The sequence below is a fragment of the Stegostoma tigrinum genome, unplaced genomic scaffold (assembly GCF_030684315.1).
Source record: "Stegostoma tigrinum isolate sSteTig4 unplaced genomic scaffold, sSteTig4.hap1 scaffold_195, whole genome shotgun sequence".
NCBI classification, from domain to species: domain Eukaryota; kingdom Metazoa; phylum Chordata; class Chondrichthyes; order Orectolobiformes; family Stegostomatidae; genus Stegostoma; species Stegostoma tigrinum.
The window spans coordinates 165906-185075 of NW_026728134.1; the positions used below are offsets into that span (position 1 = coordinate 165906).

Below are 19170 nucleotides of genomic sequence, written 5' to 3' on the forward strand. Positions count from 1 at the left end.
GAGGAGGCAACTACAGAACTTGAGGCTGAAGTTCAAGGTTATTAATGGGCGGAAAAGGACAATTTCAGATGCTGCCAGGACTGCTGAGTATTTACAGCATTTTGTTTCTACATCTATTCTTAGTTCTGAGGAGTAAAGGGATCAAATTGTTTGGGGAGAAAGCTCGTTGGCTCCCGAATCTCCCACCTCTGTAGTTTTGTGTAAATACTGACTGATTTTTATGGTACTCATACAGTTTACATTTTAATTTTTCCCCAAGTCTTGGCTTCACAAATGGCCAGATTAATTTCTCTCAATTTCGCAACCCGTGTGTGTTCTTTTGTTTTCTCCTGTCTTTTTCTTTTCTGTTTGAAAGGTTGGTTTGCAATTTAAGATGCAGATGAAACCATATCCAGATCTGACAGTCCCTGTCTTTATCATAACCAAATTGTTAGAAGGTTTTGAACACTGAAGGAAGAAACAGCATTCGTACTGGGGAGAAGCCCACGTTTTCTCTCTGTGTGGAAGAGTCTGTGAAGATTCATCTAAAATGTCAAAACACCAATGCAGCCACAGTGGAGAGAGTGTGGAATTTTTTTTTCACTCATCACAGCTGAAAGCTCACCAACTCAAATCGTGAATTTGAAGGCTGGAATCTGGAATTTGTTGTAAAATAATGGATGGGTCAAGAGTGCATGGCCTCATTAAGAGGTAAAGTGCTTTTCTTAGCTTCGGGAATTATACACAGAGAGAAAAGAATGTGCCTGCATGTAGCTGATGATGCACAGCCAGTTCTAAACCGGAAATGTGTATCAATTAACTGTGTGATAGGAAACCTTAGGCTTGTTTTGATGTTTTGGCAACGAACTGGAATCAGCCAATTAATTCAAACCAGTGGGGAGTGCTGTCCATTTTAACCTTTTGCATTACTGCTTCTGCAATCAGTCCTGATTGGTTTTTTTTGCATATGTTGTCATTGAAGGTGAAGTGTGTTGTGAGGCACAGATCTAGTAGTTTCATGTTGGTTTCTTTATTGAGGTTGTTGGTCTCCTGGGTTGCCTGCCTACTTTATCATCTTCTCTCCTGCTGTCCTTAATGATATTGAGGAATTCCTGGGATGAGTGAATGTGAGTGGGTAGCAGTGCCCACAAAGTATTTCAATTTGTTGTAGTTCATTGGCAAGTCTATATGTTGGTGTGCCTGATAGTGGGACAATGGGTCCGAGAGGGACCCCTGGTTTGTGTACCTTGGGGTGTCCATAGAATCGGGATGTGTTGGATCCCTCTGGCTTCACTTTTTTTTTGGTAGTATGTCTTGTTGATGTCTCCAAAGTTGTGTAATTTGTTCAGAGTAATTGTAATCCTGTTCCCGAACGGTGATGCAATTGTATTACTGTTTAAAGTGGACGTGCACATCTTATTGATGAAAGATACTAACTCATGCAGTATAGAATCTTATTTATATTTATTTATTTATTTATATTACACTCTTATTTCCTTGTTTCTCAATTATCTACATGTAGAGTGTTATATGGAGCACCAAACTGTAGTGATGATTTTGAGATGGCTTTAAGCAGGAAATCAGAGATGCATGTGGTAAAACAATATCTATCGTTGTGAGAGATGTTAATCTTCATACAGATATGGTGAATAAAAATACCCACAATACCATGGACGGGCCATTAGTATAGTGTGTACAGGATGGTTTTCTTGATGAATAGTTTGTGGAACCAACGAGTGAAAAGAACATTTCGATTGGAGTATTTAAGCAATGAGAAATGAAGAATCGACAATGTCATCGTGGAAGGCCATTTGGGGATGAATGACCATAAAATAACAGAATTCTTCATGAGGTTGGGTATAATGGATTGAGAAATGTTTCTCACATGATAGTGTTCCAACAATGGCAAACATTCAAAGAGTGAATCAGTGAACGACAAAAAATGTCATTCCTGTATGCTGCAAGAGGACAAGGAAAAGAACGGCCAAACCATGGCGTAAGTGGCAAGTTAAAGTCAATGTTAGATGCAAAAACAGGCATTCAGATTGGCAAGTAAAAAAATAGATCTCAGAATTGGGAACGGGTTAGAAGTCAGCAAAGGGGGACCAAGAGATTAAATAAAAAGGGGAAGTTGAGTATGAGAGTAAACTTGCAGGCATGTAACAACTGACTGGAAACACTCTGTGTGTATATAAAGGGGAAAGGATTGGTTGTAACTAATATAGGTCTATTCCAGCCAGAAACAGGGGAATTTATAATGGTACAAGAAATGATTTTAGACAAATTGATGGGATCAAAAGCTCATACATTCCCAGTTGTCTTAAAGAAGGGGTCTTCAAAATAATGGATGAATTGCTGGCTATCTTCCACAATTTCTTTGACACTTTGACAGTCCCTCCAGACTACAGGGTAGTTACTGTAATCATATGATTTAAAAGGGAAGAGGAAAACCCTTTAATTATGGACCAGTGAGTTTGAGATAAATCTTATGGAAGATGCACGATTCCATTGCCAAGAATTTTGGAGCACAGTACGCAGAATACAATAACAGAAGCAAACAGTCTCCATAGATTTGCAAAAGGCAAATCATTCTTGACAAATCTGATGACTGCCTTTCAGGATGTCACAAGTGGAGTTGATCATGGTGACCCAGTAGATGTGTTTCTTAGGTTTTATGAAGACCTTTGAAGAAGCGATTAGAGATTAATGTGTACGGTTGAAATGCAGGGGATTGGGGTGAGTGTAATGAGTTGGTTACGAAACTGGTCAGCACGTAGTCAACGTGGATTCAAAGTAAATGTGTCTTTTGCCCAATGGCAGACAGTAACTAGTGGGGTATAACAGGGGTCTGTTCTTGAACCCCAGCTGTTCACAATGTCAGACAGTAACTAGTGGGGTATAACAGGGGTCTGTTCTTGAACCCCAGCTGTTCACAATGTCAGACAGTAACTAGTGGGGTATAACAGGGGTCTGTTCTTGAACCCCAGCTGTTCACAATGTCAGACAGTAACTAGTGGGGTATAACAGGGGTCTGTTCTTGAACCCCAGCTGTTCACAATGTCAGACAGTAACGAGTGGGGTATAACAGGGGTCTGTTCTTGAACCCCAGCTGTTCACAATGTCAGACAGTAACTAGTGGGGTATAACAGGGATCTGTTCTTGAAACCCACCTGTTCACAATGTCAGACAGTAACTAGTGGGGTATAACAGGGGTCTGTTCTTGAACCCCAGCTGTTCACAATGTCAGACAGTAACTAGTGGGGTATAACAGGGATCTGTTCTTGAACCCCAGCTGTTCACAATGTATGTTGCTGATTTAGATGAGGAAACTAAATATAATTTTTCAAACTTTTTAGATGGCACAAAGCTGGGTGCATACATGTTGAAGTGTGATTTGGAGAAGCTTTGTAAGTGAAAATTAATATTGGTTACGTTATATTTGGATAAATGTAAGCTTATCTAGTTTGTAGCAATAAAAAAACAAGGCAGATTATCGTTTCAATGGCACATGGGAGTGTCAATGAGACCAGAGGATCCTTGCGCACCAGTTGCTGACAGTAAGTGCACAAGTGCAGCAGGCAGTAAGGAAACAAATTATCTGTTGGCCTTCACAGAGTGAGGATCCAAATAAAGGAACAAGAATGCTTTGCTGCAGTTACACAGGGCCTAAGTAAGTCCACACCTGTTATATTGTGTACAGTTTTGGCATGCCTATCTGAAAAAAAGTGTTCTTCCTTTTGACGGCGTTCAGCACGTGTTTACCAACTTGACTCCTGGGATGGTAGGAATAACGTATGAAGAGAGATTGAGTCGGTTAAAATTGTATTCACCGGAGTATAGAAGAATGAGGGGATCACATTGAAATCTCCAAATTCCAAACAGTACTGGACAAGTTAGATACAGGAAGGATGTTCCAATGGTGGGGAATTACAGAACAAGGGGCCACAGTTTAAGGATATGGGGTAAATATTTTAGGACTGAGATGAGGAGAAACACCATCACCTGGAGAATGCCTGGAAGTGCATTCCTTTTTTCTCCCCCTTTCAAAATAAATTGATCTCCATCTCTTGTTTTCACGGTCTCTTCCTGATACCACACTGGCTTAACAGGGACACATTTAGGAAAAGCATCCCAAGCAGATAACAGACGTCTCATTTCATTCAGTCAAATGTCTCAGCTTTTACTTAAATTTTGATCTTTTGAGCTTACACCCGAATGTCTGTGAATAGCATCAATATGACTATACATGTACATGTCAGCACTAGGAGCAGATATGTGCCATTTAGCCACTCTCGCCTGCTTGGTCATTAAATAAAATCATGTCTGAACTGAGTGTAGCTTCAACTCCACAAGCTATTTATCATAATAACGTTTTGACTCTCTTGTTGACCATCAATATATTTAGCATTAATATAAAAAAACTACCTCCTCCATCTTAGATAGCAGCCCACCATTTTTTTTTGTTCATTTGTTTGTGGGATGTGAATGTTGGTAGCTAGCCAGCATTTATTGCCCATCCCTTATTGTCCTTGAGGGAGTGGTGGTGAGATGGCTTCTTGAACTGCAGCGGTCTTAGTTTTATAATTCGCCCCACTATGTTGTTTGGGAGGGAATTCCAGAATTTTGACACAGCAACTGTGAAAGAATTGCGATACATTTCCAAGTCAGGATACTGAGCGATCAGCAGGGGGAATGGTGGTCATTGGTTTTCCTGTGTATCAGGTGACCCAAAACCCATTGGTGGAACTGAAGGTTGGTGGTGGAGGGAGTGGATGTTTATGGATGTAGTGCCAGTGATGTGGTTTGCATTGTCCTGGATGGTCTCAAGCTTCTTCAGTCTTAATGGAGTTGCCAGTGGGAAGTTATTCCATTTCACTTTTATGGAAGATGGACAGGCTTTGGGAAGTCAGCAGGTGAGTTACTGACGGCAGTATTTCATCGGTTTTGACCTACACTTGTATTCACTGTGTATCTGTGGTAAGTCTAGTTGAGTTTCTGGTAAATGGAATCCACCTGCATGTTAACAGTGGGGCATTTAGTGACGGTAATGCCATTGAATGTCAACGAATTGTGATTATATTTTGTCTTATTTGAGAATGTCATTGCTTGCCATTTATATGGAGCAAATGATACCTGTCACTTGTTAGCCCAAGCCACGATAGTGTCCAGTTCTTTGGACTTGTACTCCTTTACTGTGTCTCCAAAATCTTCTCTCTCCACAAGGCAAGCAGCATTTCTGGACGCTCTTTCTCTTTGCAGAGAAAAGAAAAGTAACATCTTAAAACAAAGGATAGAAGTGCTGACTTGATTTGTTCTTGGAGCTGTCATCTAACTCCTGTGCTGAGCCTGACAGACAGACTAAACACGGAAGATGTTTCCACTAATGTGTGGACACAGAAAAAACAGATACGAGTCACAAATGAATTGATTGTGCAATTCAGAAATCAGTTCTTTGACTGAGTATAAAACAAGAAGATATTGGAAATATTCAGTCTCGATGATAAGTCTCTGGCTTGAGAAGAAGAGTTAATTTTCCCTTTCTGTGGACTGATGCAGAGAAGTCATGTAATATAAAGTGCATTTCTCTCTCAACTGTTGCTGAATATTTCGAGTTGATTGAGTCTGCTTTTGTTTATTCAAAGAGTGCTGAGGCAATGAAACTCATGACAGGAAGTGATTGACATCTCAGTCTCTTCTGAAGCTCGTGTGTAACATTTCACGCTTGCCTGAACATCTTAAACTACTGACATATCAGCACAGTCACCGCACAGGAAGACTCTTCACACTTCAGTGTGAGAACGGATTTATTTAGTTTTCCTACCTGACATCGTTCAGCTTTGAAATTTGAAATGATTTTATCACCAATAATTGCATTCTACTTGCGGCGAAATTCAAATATTCTACACAGGAAAGGTGTATATTTTGTTCACTTTATCCGTTGAGTGTGTGTTCATATCTCTTTGTTCTGTTGTTTATTAGAACCAGGACAGACAGGGACCATGCACTTGTATCAATGGATTCCTGCATCTTTCGTCCTGGCATATTCCTTCATATCTTCGTTATATCAATATTGCTGCTCAATGGCAGCGTGTTTTTCCCAGCATTCTGGGCGGGAATGCATTTGCCCAGGTAACAAAGTGTGAAGCTGGATGAACACAGCAGGCCAAGAAGCATCTGAGGAGCACAAGAGCTGATGTTTCAGACCCACACGAGTTATCTCAGGTTCGCCAGCATCTGCAGTCCCCATTATCTCTGAATGTATACGCCCACTTGTGCGCGCGCAATCTGACGCGTTTCAAACATGCGCAGTACCGGAGGCAAAGGAGAGCCGGAGGAATCGAATGAGGAGCAGGCGCGATAAGGATTTGAAAGGTGAAAATTAGAAATCGAGTGAGTGAGTATTCCACGAAGTGGGCGGAGAGGCTTTTTAAAATCTGACAGTAGCCACCGTCACTGAATTGAAAAATACCGATCCCGGTTTTGTCACGAATAGACTGGAATTGCTGAATTCCTTTGTTAGCCGAGGCAGGGCTGGGCGCCGCGAATGTTTTCTGAGCCGTGTGAGCCCGCCATCTTTATCCGGGGCCAACTGGAACCGGAGAGTGCGCATGTCCTTTACTTGTTGGGAACGGGGCGAGGGGAAGGCGAGCAGGATTTACGAACAGCAACTTCAAACCAAGAGAAATGCTTTTCTTTTTCTGTTCTGAATCTCTGTCCTGGATTGATCGTGATGGATTTTACACTCTTACAGATCAATGTCAGCAGAGGAATTTGGCAGACTTGAACCTCAGAAAGAGTGAAAGAGTAACTCGATTGATGAGGATCTGAATGTTATCAGCATCTGAATGTGGTAGCTTTCAGGTATGTATGTATGTGTGTGTGTGTGTGCGCGCCAGTGGGAAAAGATTTGAGATATCAGAAAATGAGATACACTATCTGTGGTTAGATTACAGTTGATTAGCTGTTTTTAGTTCTCGGACTTGCTGTCAGGAACGGTCTAACAACTATGGAGTGGATGTAGCACAGATTCACCTGATTGATAACTGAATCTGTAGGTTTGGAATACAAGAAGGCCCATATTAAAAAAAATCAAAAAGTGCAAACCATTTAGCCCATGCCAAATGTCTGGAGCAATCCAGTCAGTCCTATTCCCTTGTTTTATCCCTGCACCTTTGCATTTTTCTCTCAAATGCTGATTCAGTATTTTTTTGAAATCAATTAACATCAAATTTGCTTTGATGAATTAATCTATTTATTACTTTCAAATATCTGTGCATGTGAATCCCTCAGAATCTGCACACTCTTTAGTGTTGTGTTATTGCCTCTACCTATCCCTTCTGCTAAAACACATCACTTCATTCTGTGAGAGGTATCCCTGGAAATTGATTAATAAGAAATATTTTTGATCAAAGTCTTGGGAATATGATTAGTGACTGTTAGCGGAGTTACAGAGAAACTATTTCCACTGAGTGGGGAATTGACGACGAGCAGTAACAGACTGAACATGACATCAGTACCAGCATATTTCCAGGTCAAGTTTTCCAGATCCTTATAACTGTTTGATGGTTCAGGGACTGCAGAATTCCACATTCAATCTGGAAGATTGGAAAGTGCCAAATTGAAAGAAAGCTGCTGTGCGTTCAAGTCGTGCGAGCTTCATTAGAATGGCGCAGTAGTCTATCAGGGCAAACTGGTACAAAGGATGATGTCACATGAGCTGGAGAGATAGCTACATCGAAGACAGGGTGTAGCAGTGGAAAGATACTTTTCAGAATGGAGGGTTTTGATTAGTGGTGTTCCACAGGAATCAGTGCTGGGACCTCTGCTGTTTCTGGTCTATATAAATAACTTGGAAGAACACGTGGCTGGTCTAATCAATAAGTTTGCGGACAATACAAAGGTTGGTAGAGTTGCAGATAGTGAGAAGGATTGTCAGATGATACAGCAGAGTATAGATAAATTGGAGTTATGGGCAGAAAGATGACATGTAGTTTAATCTGGACAGATATGAGGGGATGTAATTTGGAAAGTCAGGTACAGGTTTAAATTATAGAGTAAATGGCAGAACTCTTAGGAACATTGATATGCAGAAGGATCTGGGTGTGCAGGTCCACAGGCTACTGAAAGTGATGGTGCAGGTAGATAATTTAGTATAAAAGGCCTTTGGGATGACTGCCTTCATTGGAAGGTGCAATGGCGATATGGACAGGCAAGTTATGCTGCTGCTTTGTAGAACTCTAGTTAGGCCACACTTAGAATATTGCATTCAGTTCTGGACACCACATGTGGATGTGGATGCTTTGGAGAGGGTATAGAATAGGTTTCCCAGGATGTTGCATGGTTATGGGGGAGTTCAGCATTGAAGAAAGGTTGGAAAGACTTGGTTTGTTTACACTGGGACGCAGCAGGTTGAGAGGGTGGCCTGAGAGAAGTTTATAAGATCGTGAATGGCATGGATAGAGCGGAATGTATGAGACTTTTTTCCCCCCAGGGCAGAGGGATAAATTACTAGAGGACACAAGTTCAAGCTGCAGGGGGAATGTGTGAAAGAGATAAGCAAGGCAAGCTTTTCACACAAAGGTTGCTGAGTTCCTGAAATGTGTTGCCACAGGAGGCAATGGAAGCAGACGCAGCAGCAGCAGTCAAGAAGCACCTGGCTGAATACATGAACAGGAAGGGAAGAGAGGAATGCGGATCCTGTGAATCAAGGCATTTTTAGCATGGAGGGTTAGAATGTGCAGGCACAGGCTTGGAGTGCTAAAGGGCTGGTTCCTGTGCTATGTTGTTCTTTGTTCTTAACAGAGGATTTTGTCTGGGTTGGGAAGCTAAAATGAAAGTCATGGCGCAGCTTGCAAACGGAATGGATTTTTTTTCTGCAGAATAATAGCCCAATCTGTATTTTCTATTCACTATGTGGTACAGTCCCCGTCATAAGCAGTGAGGACAGTAATTAAAATGTGTAAGGTACAAATGATTCATCATTTATTTTCTTCTTGCAAAAACTTGAAAATAGCCTGAAGAAAGATGTTATTTGCAGAGTAGGTTATATGATACAGAAAATCATTGGCAAAGTATTACATTCTAACTGAACTAGAGGCTAAAATAAACTCTGACTGTCAGAATCCCTATTTTTTCAGCAGGTTTAATTTTTAATAAAATGCATTCTGACATATTGAGCAAGTCAATAATCTTTTCCAGTCTGAATCTGCTGCTCAGAGTCCTGGAAGTGATGGTTTTTCCATGCACCACCTGATCTTGTGTTTCTGTCTGGTGAGTTTGGGAGGTTGTTAGAATTACTGGCAGATGAATTAGATTACCTACAGTGTGGAAACAGGTCCTTCGGTCCAACAAGTCCACACCGCCCCTTGAAGCATCCCACCCAGATCCAGACCCATCCCCCAATAACCCACACCCCCCTGAACACTATGGGCAGTTTAGCATGGCCAATCCACCGAGCCTGCACATCTTTTGACTGTGGGAGGAAACCGACACAGACAGAGGGAGAATGTGCAAACTCAGTCGCTCAAGGCTGGAATCGAACCCAGGTCCCTGGTGCTGTGAGGCTGCAGTGCTAACGACCGATCCACCGTGCTGCCCATATGAAGCCCATCTCCATTAATGCTCTCCCTATTTCTCAGTTTTCCCACAAAGAACACCTTTATGCAGCCCCAGATTTGGCAGCCAGTTCCTTTCACTGAAGCTCAATACTGAACCAGTTCTATTGTTATAACAATCCAAGAGCTTTCATGGTCGCATTGTCCACTGTCTATTGCACAAATGATCAGATGTATTCAGTCCAGTTTTAAAGTTCTGCCTTTTTCCCTGTGGGTCATATTTTCTTCTTACTGTCTGTTATTCATTTTACAGGAAGTTGGAGCATTTGCAGTCAGTGAACTCAAATCTCGCTGCAGATTCTAACGAAATGTTGAATTCATCATGTCTTGAATATCATCAGGCTTTGATCATGGAAGCCAAAACCAGTGTTCACACTGAGAAACCATGGAAACGTGAGGACTGTGAGAAGGAATTCAAATATCCATCTTCCCTGGAAAGTCATCAGTGTGGTCACACTGGAGAGAGACCGTTCACCAGCCCTGACTGTGGAAAGGGATTCATTTGATCATCCAGTCTGCTGACACACCAGCAAGTTCATATAAGAGAGAGGCAGTTCATCTCCTCTGAGTGTGCGAAAGGATTCACTCACTCATCCCATCTGCTGACTCACCGGCACGTTCACACTGGGGAGAGACCTTTAAAATATCCACACTCTAGGAATTGCGAGAAAAGTTCGAGAGAACTAATATCTCACATTAGTGAGAAACCATTCAGGTGCTCTCACTGTGCGACTCGGTTCAAGCGATCATCTAAACTCCCAATACACCAGCACATTCACACTGGGGAGAGACCGTTCATCTATTCCATATGTAGGAAGTGTTTCATTCACTCATCTGACCTGGTGAAACACCAGAAAGTTCATTCTAATGAGAGACCTTTTTCAATGTTCAGACTGCAGGAAATGCTGTAAATGTTCTGGAGAACTGATGTCCCATCAACATGTTCACACTGTTGAGAGCCCAATAAGATACTCTCATGATGGGACTGGGTACAGATGAATATGTAACCTCGCTGTCCACCAATGCATCCACACAGGGGAGATACCGTTCACTTGCTTCATGTGCAGGAAGAGATTCGTCAGATCATTGTACCTGCTGAAACACGAGCAAGTTCATTCTGACCAGAGAATGTGGGAAATGGTATAAAGATTCTGAACAATTAGCCTCCATGAACTTGCTCACATTATTGAAATAACTTTGAATGTTCAGATTGCAGAAAATGCTTTAAAAGTCCTCAACAATTGATGATCCATCAATGTGTTGACACAGGTGAGAGACCGTTCCAGTGCTTTCACTTTCAAACTGGGTTCAGGTGATCATTTCACCTCATTGTATGCCAGTGATGTTCAGACTGGAGGGAGGTCGTTCGCCTGCATTGAATGTGGGAAGGGATTCACTCAAACACCCGACAACCCCCCCTGCTGCCCCCCCCCCCAAAAAAACATGAGTGAATTCACAAATAACCACAGTGGTTGCATTTTGCTATTAATTATGTTCGGTAATGAACACATTTCATTGTTGTCTGTTTCTACTGATGTTAAATTGACTTTCCTGAAAATATAGGTTTTTATTTTCTGAGTAAAAGGCAAATAAATTAGCTTTGTATTTAACACAAAACTTACACTTTGTTTTCAAATGTCCCAAGCACAAGTTAGTTTCTTTTGGCCTTCTTAACGAGAGGATTCAGATTCAGGAGCAGGAACGTCCTTCTGTGATTCCACAGGTCTCAGTGAGCCCATAGCTGGATTCTTGTGTGCAATTTTGGTCTCATTATTCTTGTGGAAGAATGCTTTGGCTGTGAAGGGAGTACAATGAAGGTTGACCAGAATGATTCCTGGGATGACAGGACTGACATGTGAAGAAAGACTGGATCAGTTAGGACTATATTCACTCGAGTTCAGAAGAGTGGTCTTTCATAGAAACAAAAGAATTCTGACAGGGCTACACAGGATAAACAGAGGAAGGCTGTTCTCAATAAACAGGGTGTCCAGAACCATGACTTTTAGGATATGGGCATACATGGGAGCATAAAGATGGGATCCTAGTGTCTCTTTAACCTGTCATCGACAAGCTATTTAGGACTGAGATAAGAAGAAATTTCCTCACCTCTGGAATTATCTGCCACAGAAAGCACCTGAAGCCAAAACATTGAATGTATTTAAGAAGGATTTGGATATAATCCTTGGGGTGAAAGGGATCAGAGTATGGAGAGAAAGCAGGAACAGATGGATGATCAGCCATGATCGTGTTAAATGTTGGAGCAGGTTTGAATGACCAAACGGCCGACCACTATTTTCTTTGTCAATGGTTATTATTTTCACAAATACTTTTTCTCTTCTGATCAATATTATGGTTCTTTCCTCCCCTTTTGTGCTGCTGAACTACTTAATTTTTTTGTAATGTTGTAAGTGTTCCCTACTGTGAAGATTGATTAAAATTATTTGTTTAACTCCCCTGCTCTTTCCTGGCTCCTCATTATCACTGACAAATCTCATTCTCTAAGGGGCCGATGTTCACAGCTCTCTTCTCTTTTTATCTTTTGAAATACTTCATTGACCACAGTATGTTTTCTCCTGTTATGGTTATTTCCTCCCCTTTTTGCTGCTTGACTATATTTGTGTATTTTAAAGTTGCAAGAATGCCCTAATGTGAATATTGTTGAAAAGTATTTGTTTAACTCTCCTGCCCTTTCCTAGCTCCTCAATGTTACCCTTTACAAAGCTCATTTTATAAGGGGCCGATGCTCACAGTTCTGTCCTCTCTTTATTTATTGAAATAATTAATCAACCACAATACACATTGTTCCTCCATAATCATCTATAAGGCCTTGTGTGGTGGCATTGTGAGAGAGGCCGAGCCACAACAATGTACAACAGTTCAATAATGTCCAACTGTATGCAAAAAAGGCAAGTTTCATCAAAGCTTTTTGTCTTGCACACTTCGGTTCATTCACAATAAGCACCAATGGAAAGGGAGCAAACGTTTTATACTGTACTGACCTGGGCGAATAATAGACTCTGATTGGTCAAGGCATTGCAAAGGAAAATGCACCAGTTAGATGATGACCAAACTTTGTTTAAATTTCACGCAGACAGATTGACTCTGATTTTTCAAAGCATCACTGGAGACCTCAACTAAAGAAGGGCTGGCCCCTGTCTGGTTGAGTTGAAGGAGGTGTTATTAATATTAATTGGGCACTATTAATATTTGAGCACTGTAAGCACAAACTGGTTGGCTGTGGCTAATGCGTTATCTATTGTGAAGAGACAAAAGAAAATGCTGTTTGCCAAAATCTCCCAACCTTTAGGTGGAGGTGAGGAATGCTGCAGAATGTGATTGTTAATATTGTCTCCGAAGTGGAAAACAGGTGAACTGTTGCACTTAAGAAACAATTCCTGTGAAAGATAATGTGGGAACATCATGCTGGTAAGCCAGTCGCACATAGTGAGGGGATGGGCAGTGGGAGAAGACACAGTAAATGTATAGCCTGAAACAGAATCTAAAATACATGCAGGATTGGAGGCAGTGGAAGTTCGACAATGGCAGAGAGGTGATCAAGGAAAGCAAGGGTCATAAAACCATACAGATGGACAGAGTTATACAGATTTACAGCACAGAGTGTGCCGTCTGCCCACCATTCCGATGCTAGTCATCAAACATCAGTGAAAGAGAGCAATAGATGAACATGGATTCAGATCCCACAGCAAAGGTGTCACTCCAGATGCAGAGACATTGAACCTCTCCCAAATAACACAGGACAACAATAAAATCCTTAAATTATTAATGACTCATTAAAAAATATTTAGCCCTGAAACAGTCTTATTGATTACAATATTACAATCTGCTGGAACCTGTAGCTGGAAAGATTTCAAAAGTTCCATGTCAGAGAATAGTTTCAAAATTAAGGAAATCCCTTGGAATCGGGTGATGTAACTGAGGTTACTCCGTGGAAATTCTATGAGTTAGTTTGTAAAATCAATCTCCATCAGCCAGAGCGAGCCATTCAGAAGAGATAATCATTTCAATTGATTTGGGTTTTGCTGTGTGTACCAGCCACTCTGAGCTCTGATAAAAGGAGTTTCAAAAATCCATCCATCAGTCCAGTACAGATGTTCACAACATCCCCTCTTCATAGCTCAGGATGACTGACTATTCTCCCTGCTGTACAATATCCCTCAGCGTGGCCAGCAGTCACTCAATTTGAGGATAGCGTCTCCTCAGGGCCATAAGTTTCTATCCTAGGTTTTCATATGAATGAATCAGGCTTCTCCATCCACCCAACCAGAAATTGGCCACTTGCTCGTGCTGCAATCCTAATGTGCCTGAATGAAACCGAGAAACAAAACCCAGGTCATTGCCGTTGAGAAAAAATAAGTAAATTAATAAACCATGTAATTAATAAATAATTAAATAATATAATATTGTAGATTCTATTAAGTTCTCTTCTAATCTGTCCTTCTATGTTCAATTACTTATGCACATATATACCCAGGTCATTCTATCCTTGCAACCCCTTTAGAGATGTACCCTTTATTTTATATTGCTGATGTACATTCATCCCATTAAAATGTATGACCTGACACTTCTCCACATTGAAATTCATCCACCTCTGATCCACACACCCCACTAACTTTACACAAGTTTCCAGAAAATTACGAGAGGCATTGATTGAATGGAGAGTGAAGTATTTTCTCAGGTGAAAATGTCGATTACTATGGGATCTAAGTTTAAGGCAAAAGGGTGTATGTTTAAAGGAGATGTAAGAGGCAAGCGTTTAGACAGTGGGTTGTAAGTGCTTGGAATACACTAGTAGAGGGGGTGGTAAAGGTGGATATGAGAGATAGGTGAATAGGCAGAGAATAGAGTGATATGGATTGCACAGAAACAAAAGATTTTTAGTTTCGAAAGGCATCATGTATCAGCACAGTCTTGGTGGCCCAAAGCACCTGTTCCTTTGCTGTGTTGTTCTTCTTTGTACCATTCTGCTCACATTTTTCTCTGTTTCCAAATCCTAACGTATGCACAAATATTGATCCTGTTCCCTGTAGTCCTATGTTTAGAGCATTAATATATATTTGGAAAACACAAGGGTCTCAACATTGCCACCGAGGGAATTTCAATAGATTCATTCAACTATCCCAAAAAATATCCAAAGCCACTGTTGTATTTCCTTTCTCTCAGCCAATTTTGTACATGTATTGTTATTGTAGTTATTTTCCCCAAATACATAAGCTCACGGGTCAGCTCAATAACATTGAATCACATACTTTCTGGAAGTCTTGGACAAACATGAACTGTATTCCTCTGATCAACCCCATATTTCACACGTTGAAAAGAAAACGTAGGTCATTAACAGCAAGTTAACTAACATCATGTCTCCTGGAGAAATATATGGCAACTTCCCATGAATTGACTGATCTTTGCCCATGTAACTCTTCATTTTGCCTTCACCGTTGCGTCTACAAGTTTCCAAGCAACCAAAGTAAATTGGCTTGTCTGTAACAGTTGGATATATTCTTGCAACTTCTGTTTAACAAATGACTAAACTTTGCAATTTCCCTGTATTCCAGCACTACTCTCGATAAACTTACAAATTCAGCAAAGTTTCTGATCACTTCGAGCAGACTTTGAAAGTAGACATGGCGAGCCCCAGTGAGACAGTTCTCATTCTTCCATGTGGCTCACGATCTCAGAAGATACCCATTTTGGAAAAGCCTGATTGGTTTTTTTTGCTGCTGAATACCACGGGATTGTTACAGCTCCACTTGTCTCACATTCAAAGCCATTTTCAAAACTTAAACACAAGCACAAGACTGATGAATGTAGAAGGGGTAATGTGCACTGAGCATATTCATCTAACTAGTACATGGGAGCATAAAGATGAGATCCTTGTGCCTCTCTAACCTGTCATCGACAACCCCATCACATTGTAACACCTTGTGTCTTATGTTCCTCCAGCTCGCTTTCCAGGTAAACATTGGATTTGCCATTGGCCTGCATTGGCATTGAACACTAATTGACATTGGATCTGGCTGGGCTGAGGGAGGTGAAGGTGAGACAGGGCCAGAAGCAAAAAGAGATGCAAAATCGGGGTGTTGTGAATCAGTTGATTTCAGTGGGGACCGAGTGCTGTGATTTGCAGCCCGAGTTTCCCAGGAGTTACAGTGATTGGGCTAGTGTTTTTTTTAATTGAACGTTTTCCTCAAGCGTGACTTCCTTTTTGTAAACCATGCTGACTCTGCCTGGCTCCGATCTGATCTGGACCACTCATAAACAAAACATTTTACTGTATTTCAGTACATGTGACAACAAATCAATCTGTGCATCCCTCTGTTTCCCTCTCGGTCTGTCTGTTGATCTCTCTCTGTGTCGGTTCTACACTTTTTCTCTCCCTGTGTACCATCCGCACTCTTCTCCAAGAGCAAAAGCCTGTAAGCCCATCACCATTCTGTTAAGCTAGCAATGGCCTGTCAACACATCTCCACTGTTCTACCAATGACCTGTGAACACGTCTGCATTCCCTTCTTCTTGCAACAACTTATTAACACACGACCAGTCTTTTCTTGTAGCTACAGCATGTGAAACATTCCCAATCTGTTCCCCCAGCAACAATCTGTGAGCCCATTGCCACTGTCTTGCCCGAGTCAAGGCCTATGAGCAGATCCTTAGACGGTTGCCCTTGGAAAGGCCTATGAATCCATCCCCACTCTGATCCCCTTGAAACAGGCTCATACCCATCCCCAATTTCATTGCAAAAGACTGTGACCACATCTCCAATGTACCCCAAGCAACAACCTGTTGAACATCCACAAAATGTTCTCGTAGCAACAACGTGTGAACTGATCCTGCCTCTGTTCTCTTAGTAACAGCCTGTCAGCCAATCCCTACTCTCTTCCCCTAGCAACGGCCTGTGAAACCACCTCCACTCTGCTGCACTGACAACTGCCTGTGACCCCATTCCCAATCTGCTCTGCTAGAAACAGTCTGTGAAACCATCAATACTGTATCACTTGCACCAGCCTGTGAACCAATCCTCACGCTTTTGCCTTAGCACCAGACTGTTCAACCATCTCCACACTGTTCTCCTAGCAGTGACTTGGGAACCCAATCCCAATTTAGTTTTATAGCAATAGTCTATGATCCCATCCCCATTCTGTTCCTCTAGCAATGGCCTGTGAGCCCATCTTAATCTTGTTCCCCTCGCAATGATCTGTTAACCCACTCCCACTGTGTTCTCCTTGCAATGGCCTATGAACCCATCCTAACAATGTTACTCTAGCCATAGACTATAAACCCATCCCACACTCTGTTCTCCTAACAGCGATGTGTGAACGTATGCTGAAACTGTTCTCATAGAAAATGGCCTGTTAACTCATTCCCACACTATTATACCTAGGAATGGCCGGTGAGCCCATCCCCATTCTGTTGTGCTAGCATAGGCCAGAGAACCCTTCCTTAGTATGTCCCTGTGCAGCAGCCTGTGAATGCATCCTCTGTTCTCCTCGCACCCCGCCTCTGTTCTACCAGCTATGGCCTTTGAACACCGCCCCACACTGTTGCTTTAGCAATGATCTAGTGATGCATTCCCACTCTGTTTTCCTTGCCTTGGCCTGTGAACCCATCTTCATTCTGTTACCCTAGCACTGCCCTCTGAACCCATCCCCATTCTATTACCCTAGCATCAACCTGTGAATTCATCCCCACTCTGTTCTGCTTTTAACAGCCTGTGTACAGTAGATAGGGGGAGATTTGAAGGATGGAGGGGAGATGGGGATTTATAGAAAGCTGTGAGAGAGACAAGAAGCTGGGAGTATGAAGGCAGAGGAAGGCAGTAAAATCTGTGGGATCAGACTGTGCAGCAGCCCCATTTTTGTCCCTTTGTCTCCCCCAAGCGCCAGCCCAGGTCTCACGCCCTTGTGGTCCAAACTCCAGAGACTGCCTGAGCCCCATAATTCATTCCCCCATGAGCATGTGAGTGTGGAATTGAACGACAAGGACACGAGATGGTTGATTATAATTCTCTCGGTCTCTCTCTCTCTGGTCCCAGCTCCTGTCTGACGATTCCTCACTGCAGAATGATTTGCTTCTCTCTGACTCTGCATCATCCCGAGTTTCAGCTCCTGAATAAAATCTCCTTGGGGGTGGAAGTAAGACAGAGAGAAATGAAAATGGATTAAAATTTTTAAAAAGCACCGAAAGCACAGCAAAATCTCACCGCTTGCTGCTTCAGCAATCTGAGACATTCCCCACCCAGCACAGCAAGATCCCACTGCTGAACATGCCTGAACACCCACAGTCTCACACTCTCCTCACCCCACCCCACCCCGCCCTCCCCACCCAAACATCAGCACAGCTCCTGATTTTAAACCCAGAGAGCGGGGAACAGGAAGATGTCTCAAACTGCCTCAGGGCTGTCCCAGTGTTTCTGTTTGAGGGGAAGGGCAGGAGAGATATTTACTCCAGGGCTGGGATTCACACCCCCTCACACATCCCACACCCCCAATCCCAGAATCTGTGTGCCTTACTCTGTCTGCAAGCTTCAGTGTCAGATATCTCCCCGCCTGCCCCAGCACAGAAAGACAGAGAGAGAGACAGAGGTGCCCTGTTTTTTTGGGAGGGGATGTGGGGGAAGAGAGAGAGAAAAACAGACAGACAGAAATTGAGCAAATTAAATGGAAATAAAAATAAACAGAAACAAAGGCAATCCCGCCACTGACTGACCTCCAACATTTCCCCATTTTATCAGCACTTTCCCCTGGTTTTAAACCCAGAGAAATTGAAGAGATTTCAACTGAGATCAAGGGGCAGATGCTTTCTGACTGCCCCCAGGGTTTATTTCCTGAGAGGCTGGGCAGAAACTCAGTGGTGGGGAGTCACTCCCCGGAGCCTGTGTCTCTGTCCATCTCCATCTCCCCACTCAGTGTTTAACCTGTCCCCCCCCACAGCTTGTTCTCTGACACTCTGGCGATGTGGTAAAAAAACACGAAGAAATGACCAATGCTCCCCTCTGGCCACTCCCATTAACCAGGCACAAACCCCATGCCCGTTCCACCTGGGATTGGTGCTGTTTCTACATGAAATATTAACGATGAACCTTCCAAAGTGTCCAGTCGCCTGTCTCTCTCCCTCCCTGTCTCTGTCTCTGCCCCTATCCATGGATCCATCTCTGTTGACTTTCTCCTGCTCGAGAATGATCAATGTCCCTCACTCCCCCCATTTCCTCGATGTTTCAATAGAAATGCCCTCTCCTGCCTCACGTTTGCCATGTGTTCCCATCTCCCCGCTGTGTCTCGTGGGTATTTGCAATGTCAATGTCACATTTTGGAGGTTGAGGGGGTGATGGGAGGTGGGGTGGGTCTCGGCTGAGGTAGTGGGGGTGATAGAGGGACAACACACCCTCTCACGACACTCACTATCAGGCTATCAGCAGACTCAGGCCAGGGCCCTGTGGACAGCATTGCATCACATGTGAGGGTGACCTACAGGCTGCAGTGGTGCACAGTAAGATCCCGCCGGCAGCTGTGTGTGGGACCGCTGAGGGATTCCCTCAACACCTTGTCGGAGCCCGGCCCACCCC

General features: G+C 42.7%; 2 long non-coding RNA genes across 2 annotated transcripts; one reads left to right on the forward strand and one right to left on the reverse strand.

Moving 5' to 3' along the window:
- The first annotated feature begins 6272 nt into the window (after positions 1–6272).
- On the forward strand, positions 6273–12047 carry LOC132207883 (uncharacterized). The gene is made up of 3 exons (XR_009443954.1): positions 6273–6369; positions 6731–6840; positions 9847–12047. It is a non-coding gene; the product is annotated as an uncharacterized LOC132207883 (long non-coding RNA).
- Positions 12048–12343: 296 nt separating this feature from the next.
- On the reverse strand, positions 12344–17797 carry LOC132207884 (uncharacterized). The gene is made up of 2 exons (XR_009443955.1): positions 15185–17797; positions 12344–13915 (listed from the first exon to the last, which is right to left on the reverse strand). It is a non-coding gene; the product is annotated as an uncharacterized LOC132207884 (long non-coding RNA).
- Positions 17798–19170: the final 1373 nt, after the last annotated feature.